The 17,087-nt window shown below is 40.8% G+C and overlaps 1 long non-coding RNA gene across 5 annotated transcripts in view; it reads left to right on the top strand.

Moving 5' to 3' along the window:
• LOC138716219 (uncharacterized) overlaps window positions 1-17,087 on the top strand; it is a 115,526-nt gene that overhangs the window by 41,743 nt on the left and 56,696 nt on the right. For 4 of the 5 annotated variants that reach the window (XR_011336595.1, XR_011336593.1, XR_011336592.1 and 1 more), the window contains exons 4-5: window positions 10,767-10,871; window positions 12,991-13,131. This is a non-coding gene — a long non-coding RNA (uncharacterized lncRNA). Of the gene's footprint in view, window positions 1-9,547; window positions 9,783-10,766; window positions 10,872-12,990; window positions 13,132-17,087 lie in introns of those variants that run through there. The other variant, XR_011336594.1, reaches the window with a different exon arrangement.

Here is a 17,087-nt window from a genome sequence, read left to right as displayed (position 1 = left end):
AAAGTACACAAGGAGTTCAGAGATAAGTCAAAGAGGGCAGGGAGAGACTATGGGGAAAAGAAAGAACAATGAGGGACAGAGATATGTCAGAGAGTGCAGGGAGAGACTAGAGGGGGACAGAGAGAACATAGGGGGAACAGAGATATGACAGAGGGCAGGGTGAGACTAAAGATAATAGAAAGAACACAGAGGGTGCAGAGATAAAACAGAGAGGGCTGGGAGAGACTATGGGAATAGAAAGAACACAGAGGGGACCAGAGAAATGACATAGAGGGCAGGGAGAGACTGAAGTGAAGAGAAAGAACACAGAGGGAGCAGAGATAAGACAGAGAGGGCAGGGAGAGACCAGAGGGGACAGAAAGAACACAGAGGGAGCAGAGTTAAGAGAGAGAACGGAGGGAGAGATTAAAGGGAAGAGAAATAACACAGAGGGAAAAGAGATAAGTCAGAGAGGGCAGGGAGAGTCTAAAGGCAATAGAAAGAACACAGAGGTTGCAGATATAAGAGAGAGATGGTAGGGAGAGACCAGAGGGGACAGGAAGAACATAGAGGGAACAGAGATAAGTCAGAGAGGGCAGGGAGAGACTAGTGGGGACAGAAAGAACATAGAGGGATCAGTGATAAGATAGAGAAGTCAGGGAGAGTTTAAAGGAAAGAGAAAGAACACAGAGGGGACAAAGATAAGTCAGAGAGGCCAGGGACAAACTAAAGGGAATAGAAAGAACACAGAGGGTGCAGAGATAAGACAGAGAGAGCAGGGAGAGACTATAGGTGACAGAAAGAACACAAGGGGAACAGAGATAAGTCATAGAGGGCAGAGAGAGACTAGAGGGGACAGAAAGAACACAAGGGTAACAGAGATAAGTCAGAGAGTGCAGGGAGAGAATAGAGGGGACAGAACGAACATAGAGGGACCAGAGATAATTCAGGGAAATCAGGGAGTGACTAGAGGGGACAGAAAGAACACAGAGGGAACGGAGATAAGACAGAGAGGGAAGGGAGAGGCTAAAGTGAATAGACAGAACACAGAGGGAACAGAGATAAGACAGAGAGGGCAGAGAGAGACTAGAGGGGACAGAAAGAACACAAGGGGAACAGAGATAAGTCAGAGAGGGCATGGAGAGAATAGAGGGGACAGAAAGAACGTAGAGGGACCAGAGATAATTCATAGAGGGCAGGGAAAGTCTAGAGGGGACAGAAAGAATACATAGGGTTCAGAGATAATTCAGAGAATGCAGGGTGTGACTAGAGGGGACAGAAAGAACACAGAGGGAACAGAGATAAGACAGAGAGGGCAGGGAGAGACCAGATGGGACAGAAAGAACTTAGAGGAAACAGAGATAAGACAGAGGGCACAGGGAGAGACTAGAGGGGACAGAGAGAACATAGAGGGAACAGAGATAAGTCAGAGACGGCAGGGAGAGGCTAAAGGGAATAGAAAGAACACAGAGGGAAGAGAGATAAGACAGAGAGGGCAGGGAGGGACTATAGGGAAAAGAAAGAACACAGAATGACAGAGATAAGTCAGTGATTGCAGGAAGAGACTAAAGGGGACAGAGAGAATATAGGAGGAATAGAGATAAGTCAAAGAGGGTAGGGAGAGACTAGAGAGGACAGAGAGAACATAGAGGGAACAGAGATAAGTCAGAGAGTGCAGGGAGAGACTAAAGGGAATAGAAAGAACACAGAGGGAGTAGATATAAGACAGAGAGGGCAGGGAGAGACTAAAGGGAATAGAAAGAACACAGAGGGAGTAGATATAAGACAGAGAGGGCAGGGAGAGACTAAAGGGAATAGAAAGAACTCAGATGGAGCAGAGATAAGACAGAGGGGGCATGGAGAGACTGAAGTGAAGAGAAAGAACACAGAGGGAGCAGAGATAAGACAGAGAGGGCAGGGAGAGACCAGAGGGGAGAGAGAGAAAACAGAGGGAGCAGAGATAAGACAGAGAAGGGAGGGAGGGAGAGATTAAAGGGAAGAGAAAGAACACAGAGGGAACAGAGATTATTCAGAGAGGGCAGGGAGAGACTAAAGGGAATAGAAAGAAAACAGAGGTTGCAGAGATAAGACAGAGTGTGTAGTGACAGACCAGAGGGGACAGGAAGAACATGGAGGGAACAGAGATAGGTCAGAGAGGGCAGGGAGAGACTAGTGGGGACAGAAAGAACATAGAGTGTTCAGTGATGAGATAGGGAGGTCAGGGAGAGATTAAAGGGCAGAGAAGGAACACAGAGGGAACAAAGATAAGTGAGAGAGGGCAGCTAGAGACTAAAGGGAATAGAAAGAACACAGAGGGTGCAGATATAAGACAGAGAGGGCAGAGAGAGACTATAGTTGACAGAAAGAACATAGAGGGATCAGAGATAGGACAGAGAGGGCAGATTGAGACTAGAGGGGACAGAAAGAACGTATGGGGAACAGAGATAAGTCAGAGAGGGCAGGGAGAGAATAGATGGGACAGAAAGAACCTAGAGGGACCAGAGATAATTCATAGAGGGCAGAGAGAGTTTAGAAGGGACAGAAAGCAAACAGATTAATCAGAGATGATTCAGAGAGGGCAGGGAGTGACTAGAGGGGACAGAAAGAACATAGAGGGAACAGAGATAAGACAGAGATGGCAGGGAGAGACCAGAGGGGCCAGAAAGAACTTACAGGGAATAGAGATAAGACAGAGAGGGCAGGGAGAGACTATAGGGGACTGAAAGGACATAGAGGTAACAGAGATATGTCAGAGACGGCAGGGAGAGACTAAAGGGAATAGAAAGAACACAGAGGGAACAGTGATAAGACAGAGAGGGCAGAGAGACACTAGAGGGGACAGAAAGAACACAAGGGGAACAGAGATAAGTCAGACAGGGCAGGGAGAGAATAGAGGGGACAGAAAGAACATAGGGGGACCAGAGATAATTCAGAGAGAGTGTAGAGTGGAGAGAAATAATACAGATGCATCAAAGATAATTCAGAGAATGCAGGGTGTGACTAGAGGGGACAGAAAGAATTTAGAGGGAACAGAGATAAGTCAGAGAGGGCAGGGAGAGACTAGAGGGGCCAGAAAGAATTTAGAGGGAACAGAGATAAGTCAGAGACGGCAGGGAGAGACTAAAGGGAATAGAAAGAACACACAGGGAACAGAGGTAAGACAGAGAGGACAGGGAGAGATGAGAGGGGACAGAAAGAACACAGAGGGATCAGAGATAAGACAGAGAGCTCTGGCAGAGACTAGTGGGGACAGAGAGATCATAGAGGGAACAGAGATAAGTGAGACAGGTAAGGGAGAGACTAGAGGGGACAGAAGGAACAGAGAGGGAACAGAGAAAAGTCAGAGAGGGCAGGGAGAGATCAGTGGGGACAGCAAGAACTCAGAGGGAACAGAGATAGGACAGAGAGGGCAGGGTGAGACTATAGGGGACAGAAAGAACATAGAGGGAACAGAGATAAGACAGAGAGGGCAGGGAGAGACTAGAGGGGACAGAAATAACACAAGGGGAACAGAGATAAGTCAGAGAGGGCAGGGAGAGACTATTGGGAAAAGAAAGAACATAGAATGACAGAGATAAGTCAGAGAGTGCAGGAATAGACTAGAGGGGACAGAGAGAGCACAGGAGGAACATAGATAAGTCGGAGAGGGTAAGGAGAGACTAGAGAGGACATAGAGGACATAGACGGAACAGACATAAGTCAGAGAGTGCAAGGAGAGACTAAAGGGAATAGAAAGTACACAGAGGGAGGAGAGATAAGACAGAGGGCAGGGAGAGACTAAAGGGAATAGAAAGAACACTGAGGGTGCAGAGATAAGACAGAGAGGGCTGGGAGAGACTAAGGGAATAGAAAGAACGGTGCGGGAGCAGAGATAAGACAGAGGGGCATGGAGAGACTAAAGTGAAGAGAAAGAACACAGAAGGAACAGAGATAAGGCAGAGAGGGCAGAGAGAGTCTAAAGGCAATAGAAAGAACACAGAGGTTGCAGAGATAAGACAGAGAGGCATGGAGAGACTAGAGGGGACAGAAAGAAGACAGAGGGAACACAGATAAGTCAGAGAGGGCAGGGAGAGACTAGAGGGGACAGAAAGAACATAGAGGTAACAGAGATAATTCAGTGATGTCAGGGAGAGACCAGAGGGTACAAAAAGAACATAGAGGGAATAGAGATAAGACAGAGAGGGGAGGGAGAGACTAGAGGGGACAGAAAGAAGACAGAGGAAACACAGATAAGTCAGAGAGGGCAGGGAGAGACTAGGGCGGACAGAAAGAACATAGAGGGAACAGAGATAAGTAAGAGAGGCCAGGGAGAGACCAGAGGGTACAGAAAGAACATATAGGGAATAGAGAAAACAGAGAGGGCAGGGAGAGACTATAAGGGATAGAAAGGACATAGAGGGAACAGAGATAAGTCAGAGAATGCAGGGAGAGACTAAAGGGAATAGAATGAACACAGAGGGAACAGAGATAAGACAGAGAGCTCAGGGAGATTTTAGGTAACAGAAAGAACATAGAGGGAACAGGGATAAGTCGGGGATAGCAGGGAGAGACTAGAGGGGACAGAAAGAACAGAGGGGGAACAGAGATAAGACAGAGAGGGCAGGGAGAGTCTATAGGGGACGGAAAGAACATAGAGGGAACAGAGATAAACAGAGAGAGAGCAGGGAGATACTAGCGGGGACAGAAAGAACACAAGGAGATCAGAGATAAGTCAGAGAGGGCAGGGAGAGACTATAGGGAAAACAAAGAACAGAGAGGGACAGATATAAGACAGAGAGTGCAGGGAGAGACTAGAGGGGACAGAGAGAACATAGGGGGAACAGAGATAAGACAGAGGGCAGGGAGTGGCTAAAGGGAATAGAAAGAATACAGAGGGTGCAGAGATAAGACAGTTGGGGCTTGGGGAGACTGAAGTGAAGAGAAAGAACACAGAGGGAGCAGAGATAAGACAGAGAGGGCAGGGAGGGACGAGAGGGGACAGAAAGAACACAGAGGGAGCAGAGATATGACAGAGAAGGCCGGGAGAGATTAAAGGGAAGAGAAAGAACACAGAGGGAACAGAGATAAGTCAGAGAGAGCAGGGAGAGACTAAAGGGAATAGAAAGAACACAGAGAGTGCAGAGATAAGACAGAGAAGCAGGGAGAGACTAGATGGGACAGAAAGAAAACAGAGTTAACAGAGATAAGTCAGAGAGGGCAGGGAGAGACGAGAGGGGACAGAAAGAACATAGAGGGAACAGAGATAATTCAGAGAGGGCAGGGAGAGACGAGAGGGTACTGAATGAACATGGAGGGAATAGAGATAAGACAGAGAGTGCAGGGAGAGTCTATAGGGGACTGAAAGGACATAGAGGGAACAGAGATAAGTCAGAGAGTGCAGGGAGAGACTAAAGGGAATAGAATGAACACAGATGGAACAGAGATAAGGCAGAGAGGGCAGGGTGATTTTAGGGGACAGAAAGAACGTAGAGGGAACAGAGATAATTCAGAGAGGGCAGGGAGAGACTAGAGGCGACAGAAGGAACACAGAGAGAGCAAAGATAAGTCAGAGAGGGCAGGGAGAGATCAGAGGGGACAGAAAGGACACAGAGGGAACAGAGATAAGACAGAGAGGGCAGGGAGAGACTATAGGGGAGAAAGAACATAGAGGGGACAGAGATAATACCGATAGGGAGGGAGAGACTAGAGGGACAGAAAGATCACAGGGTGAACAGAGATATGTCAGAGAGGGCAGGGAGAGACTATAGGGAAAAGAAAGAACACAGAGGGACAGAGATAAGTCAGAGAGGGGAGGAAGAGACAAGGGGGGACAGAAAGAACATAGATGGAACAGAGATAAGTCATAGATGGCAGGGAGAGGTTAGAGGGGACAGAAAGAACATTGAGGGTACAGAGATAAGATAGGGAGGTAAGGGAAGACTAGAGGGGACAGAATGAACACAGAGGGAACAGAGATAAGACAGAGTGGGACATGGAGAGACCAGAGGGGACAGGAAGAACACAGAGGTGACAGAGAAGTTAGGGAGGACAGAGAGAAGATAGAAGGGACAGAGAGAAGACAGAAGGGACCGAGAGAGAGCAGAGGTGTCAGGAAGAACACAGATGGAACAGAGAGAAGACAGAAGGGACAGGGAGAGACAAGAGGGGACAGGAAGAACCCAGAGGGAACGTAGAGAAGATAGAGGGGCCAGGGAGAGGCCAGAGGGGACAGGAAGAACACAGAGGGAACAGAGGGAAGACAGAAGGGACAGGGAGAATCCAGAGGGGACAGGAAGAACACAGAGGGAACAGAGATAAGAGGGAGAGGGATAGGGAGAGACGAGAGGGGACAGGAAGAACACAGAGGGGACTGAGATAAGACACAAGGGATGGGGAGAGACCAGAGGGGACAGGAAGAACACATATGGAACAGAGAGAAGAGAGAAGGGACAGGCAGACAACAGAGGGGACAGAGAGAAGAGAGATGGGACATGGAGAGTACAGAGGGGACAGGAAGAAAATAGAGGAAACAGAGAGAAGAGAGAAGGGACAGGGAGAGACCAGAAGTGACAGGAAGAACACAGAGGGAAGAGAGAGAAGAGAGAAGGGACAGGGAGAGTTCCAGTGGAGACAGGAAGAAGACAGAGGGGGCAGAGGTGAGATAGAGGGGAGAGGGAGAACACAGTGGAGACAGAGGGAAGACGGAAGGGACAGGAATAACACAGAGGGAACAGAGAGAAAATGAATTGGCCAGGGAGAGACAATAGGGGACAGGAAGAAGACATAGGGGACAGAGAAAAGATAGATGGGTTAGGGGGGACCAGAGGGGAAAGGGAGAGACCAGAGGGGACAGGAAGAACACAGATGGAACAGAGAGAAGACAGAAGGGACAGGGAGAAAGCAGAGGGGACAGGAAGAGCACAGAGGGAACTGAGATAAGACATAGAGGGACAGGGAGAGACTAGAGGGTACAGAGAGAAGACGGAAGGGAGATGGAGAGACCAGTGGGGACAGGAAGAACACAGAGGGAACAGAGAGTAGTCAGAAGGGGCAGGGAGAGACCAGAGGGGATAGGAAGAACAGAGAGGGTAGAGAGAGAAAGAAAGTCGGCATCGAGAGACGATAGGGGACAGGGAAAACTTAGAGGAGAGAGAGAGAGAGAGAAGACACAGGATAGAGAGGGGACAGGTAGAGACCATTTGGGACAGGGAGAGACCTTAGGGGACAAGCAGAACTCAGTGGGAACAGAGTTAAGTGAGAGGAGTCAGGGAGGGACCAGAGAACACAGAAGTCATGGACGTAGGTGAGCTTACAGAGTGGAGGACCTGACCATAGTTATCAGAAGCAAGAAGAATTTGCAATGTAATGTATTGTCAGTCATAACAAGAATATCTCTATGTCAGTACACTTAATTAAAGCGTAAGGTCAATTAGGGATGGAGGAAATAATTTAAATACGGATATATTGTATATTTGAATATATTGCAAATTATATATATTGTAGTAAATATATACATGTGAAGCAAACGATTAGCAATATAAATATTGCTGTGTTGCCGAGTGTACCTTTTTTTTAGAAGCAGATGTCATTATTCTGTATATTTCTACTTTTCTACTTTGGGCTAATATGCAAGTATAGAAATATACTAAATCCTTCCCCCCCTCCCCTCATTTTTTTACAAGTAAAAGGTTTGTCGATTTAGGCTATATAAATGTCAATTTCGAGCATTGTTATGTCAAGAGTAATGAAGTAATAATTCGTCGACTCTCCTCATTGTGCATGTATATGAGTTGAGTAAAGGGTAGGCTACTGCAGTTAATAGGTGAATACAAAATGCTGTTTGAGGGGTAATAGGGAACAGAAGGTTCCCAAGTGAGGTTTTTCCTTCCTTACTCCCCCCTCCCGCGTGATTATAAATATGTGAGAATTGTTGGAAAAGGAAATATATAGATATATTTGTAATGTAAAGCATTCTGAAATTTGAAAAGTGCAAAAGGGGCCTCTTCGTGTTATTCCTTCCACTTCCTGTACACTCCAGACTGCTGAGGCTTGATTGCTTCAAGCTGTCGTCAGGCTGCTGGTGCTTTATCAGCGCCTGCTGCCTTCAGACTGCTGGTGCAACATTGCTCCTGCTGTCTTTCATCGTGTACTAGGGTTAGAAGGCGAAGAGGGTGAGATATGCCCGGGACGCAAATATCGATACGTGGATTATAGGCCAACCACTTGCATACAATATCTGTATTTCACGAGGGGTGAGTGTTCTGCAGCCGTATATATACGGCAGTATTGGGTCACGGGTGCGCTTGCGAGTAGTTATGAATATATTACAAAAAAAAAATTATAATAACTCTATACTATATTTTGAATGAATAATTATGATTTCTTATTATTATATCTATCAAATGAGACTTAAATAGGTTCATAATTAGAAAATTTCGGAAGAGCTCCAGTTATGTACGGTAATATGTACTTACACCGTTTTAGCACAAATATCGGTAACAATCAAGCATGGGTTGGATACGAGTGTGACGTAGTTGAGAATTATTTTGGTCGTTTACGTATCATCACGCAAAAAAGACTTACGTGACTACCGTCTATCACTATAGCTAAGCTCAAATGGATTGTCTAATATATTTTAATTAATATGCCTAAACTCATCGTTATTTGGAAAACGCGGGGAGAATCGTGTTACATTTCTAATGTCGAAATGTTTTACTTTCTAACAGAGTAGGCTACAGTCGTATATTTTTAGTAGGTTATTTTACGACGCTGTAGCAACATCGCAGATTATTTGGCGTCTGTAATGTTATATGAAAAGAGTAATTTTTTCTTGTTTTTTTTTTTTGTAGTGGTGTATTATTTCACGATACTATATCAACATCTCAGGTTATTTAGCGTCTGCAGTCATATAAAAAGAGTGATTTTTTAGTGGCTTATTTTACGATGATGTATCAACATCTGAGGTTATTTATATTTAGCATCTGAATGAAATTAAGGTGATAATGCCGGTGAAATGAGTCCCGGGATAGTTACCCAGCATTTGCTCATATTGGGTTGAGGGAAAACCCCGGAAAAAAACCTAAACTTGCCCTGACCGGGATTCGAACCCGGGGCACCTGGTTTCGCGGTCATCAAAAGAGTAATACAAGATGCACTGTTAACAGGTTAACTACAAAACAATACTGCAAGGCTGTAATGGTATGTTTGGTTTAAAACATACGATATTCTTCTCCTGTACTTGTGGTGATGTAATTGTTGTACTATTTATTAATTGTTATCAATTTCATTGTATCACTTTTTTAAAAATTCCCGCACTTGACTCGCACTAGCAAGGAAAGGTTTGCCAACAACATTCAGATTATTTATGAAATATCCAATGGAGTTTGGTTTGTAGCAGTCAGTGTTCACTTTTTATAGGAAGTTATGTTTCTTTAACGAAGGAGGGTTTATTGCAAGAAATGATAACATCAGTCAAGAATTATGAGATGAGCATAAGCTGATTTACAATACCCATTACAATATTGCAAGTTGTACTTTTTTTTTTGGCCTTCTACTTCTTTTTGCTCTAACAGGGTTGGCAACACTGATATCACTATGTCGTAAGTAAAATCATGGATGAATATATAATATTATAATAATATATAATCATAATATATGATATATTTATCCATGAGTAAAATAGTAGACATCATAATATGTAATTTTTTTTTTACAAAAAACTTACTGAAGTTTTGAGTGCAATATGAAAATGGCTGACTTACGTTAGGTGCGTAATTTTATTGTGCTGGGTTTTTTGGAATAGAAAATGGTTATAAGTATGTCAGGTAAGAATATTTTTAGGATTGTGAGAGTTATAAATGAGTTCGAGGTATTTGAGAAACTGTTGAATAAAGTTGAAGTAAAACAGGAATTGAAGGGCTTGGGGCAACATAGTGACAAGCCACTATCAAATTTTACAGGAAAACAACTGTTAAAGATTTAAGACTTTTGGGTTGTTTTCCTGTAAAATTTGAGCGTGGCTTATCACTATATTGCCCCAAGCCCTTCAATTGTACAATATGATGTACCGGTACTGTTTCGGAATAACGTCCCCCCCCCCCCATCTTAGAACTGTTAGAATATGATGTTGTTTCCATAAAATGAAACAGGCTACATGAAATCCACAGACCTTTGGTGATAGGCGAGACTTACGTATCTCGTCGATATGGACTCTGTGGTCACTGGCCCACTTTTCGATCACCATCTGCAAGAATTCATGTGGCGGCAATATTTTGCATTTCGGACTATGTTTATTTATTTTGGAATTGAGTTCAGGCCTTGTGCCCTTGGCGAAATGAAAATATTGTAAGCCACCGGTGTGGCTCATTTGGTTAAAGGTGCTTGCCTGCCGGACCGAAGTTGCGCTCGGGGGGCGGGTTCGATCCTCGCTTGGGCTGATTACCTGGTTGGTTTTTTTCCGAGGTTTTCCCGAACCGTAAGATGAATGCCAGGTAATCTGACGAATCCTCGGCGTCATGTCGCCAAATACCATCTCGCTATCACCAATCTCATCGACGCTAAATAACCCAGTGGTTGATGGAGCGTCGTTAAATAACCAACTTAAAAAAAAGAGAAGATATTGTAATATCGTAAGACGTTAATCAGCATTACTAGTTCCAACAGTTTTAACAAGATGGGGGAGGGGATATTCCAGTATTACGAATTCTAACAGTTCTAACAAGGTGGGGGGGGGGATATTCAGAAACAGTAACAATATAGAATGTAGATTGCACTTAAGATTGAGATGATATGTTGAAATTTGTTTACAGATTGTACATGGACTTGTGGAGGATGATTGCTTCTGCTTTTCCCGAGACCGATGAGGACTGTATGAAAATTTGAAAGACTTCTGAGAGGAAGGTTGTATGTTTAAGGTAGGATTGTAAACTATTGGAATGAAAGAGATGTATATAAATGATTGTGTCTAGGCATATATTTAGAAATTCTTATGAAGGAAATGAGTGTGAGGAGTTTTGCTCGGCTTTGTTTCCACTTTTCTAGATTATGAAATTTGTTACGAAGGAAATGAGTGTGAGGAGTTTTGCTCGGTTTTGTTTCCACTTTTCTAGATTATGAAATTTGTTATGAAGATAATGAGTGTGAGGAGTTTTGCTCGGCTTTGTTTCCACTTTTCTAGATTATGAAATTTGTTATGAAGATAATGAGTGTGAGGAGTTTTGCTCGGCTTTGTTTCCACTTTTCTAGATTATAAAATTTGTTATGAAGGAAATGAGTGTGAGGAGTTTTGCTCGGTTTTGTTTCCACTTTTCTAGATTATGAAATTTGTTATGAAGGAAATGAGTGTGCGGAGTTTTGCTCGGCTTTGTTTCCACTTTTCTAGATTATGAAATTTGTTATGAAGATAATGAGTGTGAGGAATTTTGCTCGGCTTTGTTTCCACTTTTCTAGATTATGAAATTTGTTATGAAGGAAATGAGTGTGGAGAGTTTTGCTCGGTTTTGTTTCCACTTTTCTAGATTATTAAATTTGTTATGAAGAAAATGAGTGTGGAGAGTTTTGCTCGGTTTTGTTTCCACTTTTCTAGATTATTAAATTTGTTATGAAGAAAATGAGTGTGGAGAGTTTTGCTCGGTTTTGTTTCCACTTTTCTAGATTATGAAATTTGTTATGAAGATAATGAGTGTGAGGAGTTTTGCTCGGCTTTGTTTCCACTTTTCTAGATTATGAAATTTGTTATGAAGAAAATGAGTGTGAGGAGTTTTGCTCGGTTTTGTTTCCACTTTGATAGATGATGACTGTGATATTTTAGGAATAGGTACCAAATAAATGCGTGGATTATAAAGTACAATGTGTTAAAAATTTTAATGACAATATTAAAGTAAATAGTAACGAATTAAGACAATTTACACTAGATGGTTGTTAAGTGTTCCTCTTCATAAAACAGTCACCTGTAACTTCCAATGATTGGAGTACTTTATCTAACAAGCTCAGGAACTTGACTTGCTTCCTACTGTCCCACGTTGATGGTTGATGCTCTAGAAGAGATCAGGTTACAACGATGTTAGTGTAATCCACATTTATCTGGCGTTCTCTATATTGCTATTAAGCCACGATCGATATAAATATCTTAATAGCTATTGTCTATCATTTTATATTTTGGTAATTTGCTAGGAGACGTCATTACATATAGACCACTATTACACTAAACCCAAAAATTTGTTTTTGCAAGATATACTAAAACTCTGAACTAACCTAACCTAACCTAACCTAACCTAACCTAACCTAATCTTTCCTGAATCTGTGACCTTACATTATTTTAGGGTTTTAGTATACTTTGCACACATTAAATTTAAGTTTAGTGTAAACGTGGTCTGTGTGCAACGACGTCTCCTAGCAAATTACACTTCTTAGTGATGTAGCCAATTTCTTTTTCTCTTCCATATCAGTTTCAGCATTATTCTTTCTTAACCCACTCTTTCTAGCACAGCTTCATTTCTTATTCTGCCTGTCCATTTGGTACGCTTCATTCTTCTCTATATCTCACATTTCAAATGCTTGTAGTCATTTTTTTTTTTTTTTTTAAATTCTTAGTAATGTCAATGTTTCTGCTCCCATACAATGCGACACTCCACACAAAGTTCTTCAATAGTCTCTTACTTATATTTCCAGAGGTATGCACTTACGTGGGAAATGCTGTTTTTTTTTTTTTTTTTTTTTAATAAGCTTCTTTTGACTTGTTGACAGCAGTTCATGTTATTACTTACAGTACATTTCAAGCATTTAAAGCTGTCCACTTTTTCTACTGCCTCATTTCGAATTCGTACGCTAACCTTCTTTATTTTTCTTCCAATAATGAATGTAGAAAATATGAAAATTAATATGGCTTGTAAATTCTACTATGCACTCTACTAATGTAAATTACATATTTATCGAATGAGTGCATACGAAGTTTCATGCTTGTCATACTCTAAAAATGAAATCCCATCAGAATATTTTTAAAATTATTATAAACATGGTTCGATACTATTTCAGGTTCCACCATAAGGACAACATTTCCCGGAAGATCAGATGTCTTCTGTTGATACTTCTCTCTCCTGAACATCGGATAACTCTACGTCGACAAGCTTCAACGTCCAGTCTGACATGGTTGGGATGCAGAGGATTTCAATAATAGTAAGATTGCACATTTTATTTCCTTTATTTTCATAAACCACTACAGGCAAGGGGGTTGTAGTTTCGTTGTAATGGTTTAGTATGTAAGCATCAAGCTGTGTGGCCTGATTAGAGATGTCAGGGCATAGTGCATTGTTGTGTTTTGTTATGCTTTTCTTCCCGTTCTCGTCGTTGGTCAGGATTGTTAGCATAGGCAGAGAGAGACCCGTTTCCTTGAGGGGCAGAGGGGGGCAAAGCAAAAAGAATCCCGATATAACGAGATTATGGGGGACATCATTTACCTCCTCTCCCTGTTTAGGTTGACCTTGGTACAGTATATCGGAATATGATCATTTAATAAAGGTATTGTAAAATAAAGTAAAATTGTAACAAAATCTATATATATAATTTGAACTGGTAATGGAAATTACGGGAAAACGGCTGAACGGATTTTAATGAGTGACCCCTCATTTTCATGCCTGGCATCCAAAGTTTTTCGGAAAAGTAGCAGTTTTCAGTGAAATGTCAATTTTCCTACATAATTTTCCTATTTTCCAAAATCCATCTGTTGTCAGTTTTGAGAACTAATTTTATTGAATCCCGGCCGACTTGATTGAATTTGAGAACAAAACACACACTACAATAAACAACAGGCTATTACACGAAGGCCATGACCTGCAGGATTGCTGACATATTTAGAGCTCAATTCAATTTGTTATTAAAAACTGATTCTGCAGTGTATAATTTTCTAAGTACAGCTGTGTATTGGATATTCAAATCTACGAAACTTGAGGTGGTTTGATGACATTATTACCATTAGAAATTAAATATTATTATAGTTAATATCATGATGCATCTATTTTTCATTAATTGTACACAATATTGATGCTATATTGATGACATGAAAGTGAAATGTTTTGTGGTTATGTAAGTAAATGTAGAGAATATCTTAATTTAGATCTTCATTTCTATAATTTACTGAGTGGCTGCTATATATAACTACAAAACTTAAGTAAGATAATAATATTGTTATTAAAAATCAAATATTTTTATACTTATTAACTCAGTGGAGTTGGGTCTTTTTCATATACTTAATGGCGGTGTAGTGTAGATATTGATATGTGTCATTGTCTTCAGTATTGGCTCGAGAGAGCGCAAAAATTACAGTTCCTAAGGAAAGATCAAAAGGTATTACTTACTGATAAAATAAGAGGCCTAGAAAATTTTGTAGTCTCCAGATCATTTCAGTAAGATCTCTTAGTAGAATAAAATGATTTTACGCTGTACATTTCAAGTTCTACATGCAGCAGTTATACGAAAATGCTACTGTTCGAAAGCTTAGCAAACCTGACATTTTTTTTTTTTTTTTTAATTTTGCCTACAATCCACAATGACCTGAAATAGCTACTGCTATCGTCCTGACATTGATACTTGCGTTTTCGCGTTGAAACTCAAAATCTGAAGTTGGATAGGTTCAAGAAAAAGTATTTGGGCTAAAAAAATCCATTCAGAGGGAATATGTTTCATTATTGTTTAAGCAAATAACTATAAAAAAGACAAGTATTCTTAATTGAAAATAAATCTGAAAAATTTTTATTTGAATGTCTAACGAACTTAGTTTGCAGCAGCATTTGCTGCACAAGCCACTAGTACTGGTATAAAGACAATGTCACTTTTTTTTTTCCTCTTGTTCAGAGGAGGGACCTGAAGCTTTCCACTGCAGCCTGAGGCTTATTGTGCTTACCACTTCTATTATGTGAATGATTGGGTAGCCGAATGGCTGCGCTCTTGTACAAGTACAGGACACCGCACCGTGAACTTAACCTGGCTATTGTATGGATGATATGTGAATTAATGATGGCGAAATGAGTCCGAGGTCGAACACCGAAATTTACCGAGCAATTATACTTCAATTGGTTGAGGAAAAACCCCAACCAAGTTACGTGTCGCAACCAGGATTTGAACCTGGGCCCGCTTGTTTCAAGGTCAGACGTGCTAACCATTACTTCACAGCAGTGGAGGAATTTTACATTTACTTTAAGTTATCTGTTTATTTAAAAAAGCAAGATACCATATGAAATGTAAATTCCAATTATTTTATTTAACCTCGTCTTTAAGTTTACATATTGTACTGGGATCATTTTTCTTTTTTCTGCATTGTTGTGCAGTATGTTATTCATATTTCTCCAAGTGGCTGCTTGAACACCTGCAGAGTTGTAACACATCAGTACACGCTGTTACAAAAAAACATTAGAGTGCTTCCATTCCTCAAATGAGGTATAGAAATTCTTATACATTCAGAAATTTAAAATAAATATTATAGTCCAGACACATGGTCAGAAGACATCAATTCGTCAATAAAATTTAAGCACAGAAACTTAATCATAAACAAAAGCAAGAAAAATCTTTTGAATTCAATATTTTGTAACGTTAATAGAAAAATAAAAGAGTTCGACCAAGTTTGGGGGGGGGGGGGGACAGTGCCCCGCCATACTCTGCCTATGATTGTTAGGGCTCAGGATTTCAGGATGTTAGATCTAAGACCATAGCAATGTGCTGAGTTGAATCGGCAACCATATGGTTCAGCTAGAGGCAAAGTAAGGCAAGGGTATGAGGAGGTCACGCGTTGACTTTTCCAACTTTTAATAATTTTCGGTAAATATTTCTAAAAACATCTTTTCTAGGCCTTTTTTTAAACTTATCAATTTCGACGTATTCTGTTAAAAGTGATGGATAGGCTACATAAAAAAAAATCCGAAAAACTTCCTGTCATAGCCTCTACTGATAGTCTAATCCAGGGATAAAAATAACTACACCATTGACGTCAGTTCGATTACAGCACCTTCAATCGAAATTAATTACGTAATATTAAATAAAAACGATATAGTGCGCCAGTTTCTCTTCAATAATTAACGATTAATTTTAATGAATTTAAATGCTTTATAGTCACAATCATGCCATGGTATGAAAGAAAAATTTCACAACCTCGAGCGGGATTCGAACCTGCGACTTCCTGTACTCCGGTCATTAAATTCATTAATTCATTAATATCGGTTAAATTCATTAATATGTCACATCAGCGGACGTATATATGTGATCCAACATCGCAAGATGAAGATTAGATTAATTTTAATTATGTTCCGATCATTTGCGCCAAATTATATTTACATCTTGGATTCAGCACTCTCAAAGTAATCTAAATACACACTGTCATCTGTGAATGAAGAAAGGTATTTTTCCAAATAGTTACCTAAGGAATAGATTTCGGAAGACAATGCTAATGTCCATTCCAATGGGAGTGCACAATAAACCTTTTAGGCTGAAATACACGAGGTCTTTAAAATTCCTTAAAAACCCCTTGTAACCTAATTTTGTTTAGAGAGAAGGGTTTGATTAAATCATCAGCCCTCCAGTGAGTGTGACCATAAGGATTCTTAATACAGAGCAGTTATTTTTAAGTCGTTAATTAAGTTAAAAAAAAAACTATTAAATCTTGAATTTGGAATTCTTTTGATGCCAAAATGTCATATTGACAAAATTATATTTGTTGAAAATGTAAATGATATTGAATGATATATAAGAAGTCGCTAAGAATTTGTAATAGGATGTTTTGTATTTGAAAAACTTTGAATTTTAATTCTGCTAATAGTTTGTAGGTAGAGTATGGAAGGGAACCTCTCGTTCCAAGTACTGATACCTTTAACGACCCACTGATTAACAGGTATGTTGTATTTAGAAGAGAGGAAAGGTAGGCATGGTTCATATATTTCTCGTTTTTCTTTTTTGGCCTCGTCCTCTTGTGAGGGGTTTCTCTCAAAGAGAATGTTTGAATATAATACCATGACCTTATACTTAATCCTATCGATGGCAATGATGTCTGTGCAGTTGTTTTTGCTTCAGTGAAGTCTCATTTTGTAAACCTATGATCAACAATTGGCTCTCTTCTGAAAAAGGAAAAATTTTACAGTTTGTACAAA

This window comes from Periplaneta americana, chromosome 16 (assembly GCF_040183065.1).
Source record: "Periplaneta americana isolate PAMFEO1 chromosome 16, P.americana_PAMFEO1_priV1, whole genome shotgun sequence".
NCBI lineage: Eukaryota > Metazoa > Arthropoda > Insecta > Blattodea > Blattidae > Periplaneta > Periplaneta americana.
Note: the sequence above shows the minus strand (reverse complement) of the source record. Positions and strands in the feature narration are given on the sequence as shown.